General features: G+C 40.8%; 1 protein-coding gene across 3 annotated transcripts in view; it reads right to left on the bottom strand.

The window, feature by feature from the left end:
• Positions 1-5,683, bottom strand: part of LOC108632004 (dystroglycan) — a 101,160-nt gene that overhangs the window by 39,042 nt on the left and 56,435 nt on the right. For all 3 annotated transcript variants that reach the window (XM_026819339.1, XM_018036293.2, XM_026819342.1), the window contains exon 2: positions 5,528-5,583. The gene's annotated coding sequence lies outside the window, so the exon portion shown is untranslated. The remainder of the gene's footprint in view (positions 1-5,527; positions 5,584-5,683) is intronic.

Below are 5,683 nucleotides of genomic sequence, written 5' to 3'. Positions count from 1 at the left end.
AGTTCTAGTGTTAAGTCTGTATGAGCCCTTAAATATAAACAATGACAAAACAGTATTTAAATATTACATAATTCACATATTTAATGTCCTCTTAAATATCTTAATTATTTCAATCAATACGAGAAAATGTTATTCACAGAAGTTGTAGGGTTTAAGAATTTATGCAAAATATCGTATAAATGATATTTTTGCAAGTGGAGGCGTAGAGAAGACACAGCGATCACCTTAGTTGTTTTTTTTAAATGGAATCTCCAATTTGTTATGCTTTATTTTGACAGTGTGGCGTATTCTGAGTTTGAAATAGCCAAGGAAAATTCTGAAAAATCCCACACTACTATGTTAAGTGAACAAACAGATAGCTTCCTTTGCTTAAATTATTTTCTATTTTCTTATTCATTCGGAGATTAGTAGAATCAAAAAGATTATTTACGATCGGCCGAAGGAGAGGACCAAAAATGGCTCGCCTACCGGTGCGCCTCTTATCGATTCAAACCACTGCCTGGAATGCAACGTTGCGTCACGGAGGCGAACGAGACGCGTTGCACTCGAGATGCAAACGCCACTGCTCGAATACTCCGCATGCAAAGTGTTCAGATTGCTCTATCGCGGCTCGGATTCTAGCCGACTAGCCACGATTACTTCGAAAATATACACTCGAGTGGTCGGCGATCGAAAGTCTCGATATTTGCTATTAGAACATTTAATTATTTTTCAGTAGGCTCGTACTCGTCGCTTGACAACGATCAAGAATTCAGTTACTTTGTCGGAAGTGATCGAGTTACTCGATAAACAAACTGTTCCCACGCTGGCGAGTTGTTATCTACTCCACGGCAGCGATACAATGTGATACTCGCTCGTGCACACGTTTCCTATCAAAATAAGCACTCGATCATAACAAAGAAACGCTTAAGTATTCACAACGCTTGGTACAAGCATAATCTAAGCCTAAGTCAACTGCACGCTGACAGAGAGACCCCCCGTCTGGAAAAGCGGCAGGCTCGAAATGTCTCAATGTCACGTATACGAGTCATCGGTTTTTCCACGAATTATTTTTCATCAATTTCTATTCGTCGAACGTCCGCTTATTTCTCTTCCGGTTTACACGATGACCTCACTACTCGGTTTATGCATGTAACACAGCGATGGTTGTGCAGAAAAAACGATGTGATCATCGATCGTCATCCGCGCAGCCAGTTTACATCAACCGCCAAAAATAACGCGCCCGCCTGGCTCGATAAAGGCTCGCCCAGCGGGCCGAAACTATGGATGAACGCGTTTGCAGTTGATCGCCAGCCAGACCCGAAATGGAATTACCAGCTGAAAGCGGCACGCATACGATATAAGTGAATCGTTCGTACCGCTGAAAGAAGAGTGGAAACTTTCACGGCTGCGGAAAAGAGCAGTAAATCTCGCCGCGTTGATTTAACTTGCGTCTCTTTTAAAGAATGAAATAAATTTCAAAGTATTACGAAAATTATTGCGAAATATACGTCGTGTTTAATAAGAGGCTTGATGTTGTTCGAAGTTTGTAATGCATTATTAGAATGGGGAAGCCATGTGTTGCCTAAATACGTTGATAAGTGGAGAACTCCGATCAAGACTTTCGAAGCGGATTAGAGGAGAATGGGAATTCGGCGACAAAGGGTCGCGAAAGAGTTAGGGATGCACTTGTGCGAAGAGTGGACCGGTCCGAAGAGACAAAAGGTTCTCTCGAGCCAGTGATTACGGTCGAAAGCTTGACGCAACACTGGGAAAACACTTCAGATCTTTCGGGTCCCGTGCAACGAGTCGCGAAAGAACCGGGCTTAATTCGCGACACGTTCATACGTAAATGTACAGTACAACGGGGGATAACTGAATTACCTTTAACGCGATTACTACCCACGTTGCTCATTAGAAGATACGAAATGGACGATTCAGATAATTATTTAATTGCTAGACCGTGGGTTTTTATGCATCTATAAATGACGCGAGTGCATTGAATATTCTGCAGTAAATATGCAGGACGCTCGAAATAAAAATTAGAAGTAATATTTTTAATTTATTGTTTTATAAGCTTTGAGTATAGACCAAGTCTTTGTAGCTGTTTATTTTTAAATCTTATTTTGACTAACATAGTAGGGCAATAACTAGCTTAATAACGAGGAAATGGGATACGCGTTCCCTACACGTTTTCTCCCTTAAACCCCCTAGGATTCTTAACAGGCACCGAGCACGCCTACCAGATTCACTCGAAATCCCGGCGTGTAACACGATGTACCACCACCGAAGGAAGGGCTGGTCACGTAACGAGCCCTTGGTGTCAGATTACCCGTTAGCCCACCCACGTTGCTCCTGACGTGTATTCTTGCAATCTACGTCGACCAATTACCTGCACATGGCTGAACCAGCGGTCGTGAAATTTATCAATGGTTTCGCAGCAGTTAAATCGGCATACGCGGAAATGTGGAATCATCTATAAAAACGTGCAGCGATACGTTATCGTTGGGGAGGGCAAGATATATAGTTTACTGTTGGCTGTCTCCGTTGGCTATCGTTTCCATTCATCAACTCGGTCATGCCGCGGAGCTCGAAGAGATATCGCCGTTAATCGAATCTCCGTTCGTTTTCCGCCGGTGAATCCGGTTCACGTGACGAATCTGTCTGAACCGCGGCAACAGATTGCCGTGAAAGGAGGATGCACACGCGTGTTGAGCATTCATTCGGGAATCGTAATAGAACTGGGAGTTTCGTCTGATTTATCTTGAACTCGCCGCTCCTTTTTCACCGCCAGTTCAATCAATACCGTTTACGCGAGATAGTAACACGTGACGCGAGACAATACCGCTTCGTTACTCTACGGTTACTGATATTTATCGGCGTTAATTGATTTCCATGCGACGCGTCCGTTAATTACGTTTCATTGTCCCGATTAAACGAATCACGGAGCTAATTCCGGAATCGAAACAATCTCGTGCTGCTAATATAATACAATAAAAGAATCATGTGGAATATTGATTTAATCCCTCGGTCCATAAATTCCACGATGCCAGACAATTACGCAAAATAATTTTAATTAATTCTATTTAAAATGAAATAATCAAACAGTATTGATTTGGTTCATACATTTTACTCTCATACACTCAAATATTTTCCATGTACTCAAGCTGATTTATTCCATAATCGTGAAGATAGACTGCGGTCCTTTGTTTAAAATAAACCATTTGTAATGTCAGTATAAAAGATGAAATTTAAATATGAATTTCTTTTGTACAATATATTTTCATTGATTCCTTTTCATACTACAATCTTATTCTACCTTATATTTGCTATAAAGAATTTCTCGACACTAATTATGTTCTAATATTTATACAGGGTGAGTCGCCTAAGGCAACTTATCTGAATAATTTCTACATTTGTACGTACGAATTTTACAACTACTCAAATTCAAATATCTCCTAAACTGCTAGCTTTTCGACATACATAGGTTACTATCTTTCTTTATAAACGTTGCATCGTTTGATGTATAAAAAATATTCCATTTAAAAAACAAAGTTTACCCCCAAATCTCCTGAGAACCTCCACCTGCAGAAAAGTTATGTACACCACGTAATGTGTCCCTCGAAACCAAACAACTTTCGTCTGAAACATTTCTTCCTATCTCAAAAACTGTAGAAAATATTCAAGTGGTTTGTCTCAGACGACAATAAATAGTCATCTATTTATGAATGAAATATTAATTTCAGTAATAAAAAGTTATATGAGCAACAAAACCTTTCTATATCAATCCCTCCTCTTACGACTGAGGCAATTAACTTGTTTGCCTGAGCAGTGCTGCCCGAAAATAAACCACAGTTCAAGGGTTATAGTTAAGCTCTATCTCGAGCAGTTCGGTTGTATCGATTAGAAATAGAGTTTTGTTTTCTGCGCAACGTCGGTCTCGAGTTGCAGTTTATTAAGCAATACCCCAAATCCTGCATCTAACTTTGAGGAATTGAATCCGATCAAGATATCAAATAATACACGAAAAAATAATTTTCCTATACAAATTACAGTTTTCTGTGACAAATTTTTACACCATGAATAACGCAACGACCCAGTCTCCATGATCCGGGACAGCAAGAATTCACGCCGTTCTTTATTCTAAAGTAACGTTTCTCAATCGCGGCCACACCCCGCGATGGCGATCGCAAATCGTACAACACGGGGTCAGACGATATTACAACGCGAGAGTCGTGCAATTTTCGCGCGGGTATTTTCATCTCTCGCTTATCTCACGAGGAGAGCTGCTGCTGCTGCTGAGCACGCGAGACCCGTGGAAAAGAATGCGCTTATTGCGCGCACACGAGTCGACGACGCGCAGCGAGATAGAAAACGCACGAGAGACGAATGCAAAACGATATTACAGGCTACGTGACGTTGTTGTAATCACTGTAATCTTTTCTTTTCCCCAGGCATCCGTGATCCGATGCAAACCGTCGTTTACACGCGTCTGTTTTTTCGAATTTCGGCGACCTCGTAACGAGTACGTGCGCACCATTAAATTTAAATGCTCGAGAATGTAAGTATGCGACGATATCATGTTGGATAGCCGCGTTATCTTGTTGTACACGGTTAGAAATATCGCCGATGATAAAATGAACCGGTGGACGCGAGAGCACGCGATTCGCTGCGTTCAAGGAACGCGAAAGGTTTTCGATAAACGTCGTGCATAGCTACGGAAAACAATTCCCTAGCTACTCGGCATGCACACAGACACAGAAATTAAATTTTTATTATCGACATCCACCTTTCAATATTGTCATTTAAAACAAATACTTTAAAAAACGATTTTGTCATTCTCTAAAAAATTCATATTGCTGATTACCATAAGAGTACATGAAAATTGGGCCGGGAATCGTTTTGAGTTATAGCAAAAATAAAAATGTTTGTCAATTCAACTTTGATTGAAACTCGCTCCTATTAAAAATTGTCTACTCCGTTCTTGCTGCGATTTTTTCCCTCAACAAAAGAGAGAACTATACGTCCTTCATTCCGTTGCGTTTGTCCCAACTTTCGCGGGAAGCTCTCTACCAGGTTGACCGCGACCGATCTTCATACACATATAGAAGTTCTGCTCTTGAAACGGCAGCTATCGTGTCCCACTTTTACGGCGTTCTATCGCCTGTTAACTAACGCGTTTCAATCGCCGGTTCCCCGTGCGTGTTTTTTCCTCTCCCGGAGAGTTTCGATTAACAGACGGATAGCCAGCGCGGAAATAAGCCGACGGGCTTCACTATTGACGTTTCGAAGCTTTTTTTTTTTGCTCTACCAACTTGGGAACCAAGATAACTTCCCCGTTAACTTCTCGCGATTACGCAACGCGTGCGCGAACAGCGTGCCTGAGAAGCATTCGCAACACGAAAGAATCACAAGAATGCTTCTACACCGAACTGATAGAGCGATCGACTTTCTTTACTATTTAACTGATTCGTAGACTGCGGATTTTTATGCAAAACATTTACTTAAAATTTCACTTTTCAGTGAAGCTAATTTTTATTCTACTTACCAGGAGACTGATCCACCTTCTGCAGGATCACCGGAATTCTTGACAAACTCCAATGACTAAAACAGTAAATATTAATTTTTGTAAATTTCTTCTTCTAATTTCGATATTTAATGAGTTACATATGATTATATGGCATTTTATTGATGTTGACAAAAT

The sequence above is a fragment of the Ceratina calcarata genome, unplaced genomic scaffold (assembly GCF_001652005.2).
Source record: "Ceratina calcarata isolate Rehan_Ccalc_2016 unplaced genomic scaffold, ASM165200v1 scaffold15.2, whole genome shotgun sequence".
NCBI classification, from domain to species: domain Eukaryota; kingdom Metazoa; phylum Arthropoda; class Insecta; order Hymenoptera; family Apidae; genus Ceratina; species Ceratina calcarata.
The sequence above is the reverse complement of the archived record's forward strand: the minus strand, read 5'-3'. Positions and strand labels throughout refer to the sequence as shown.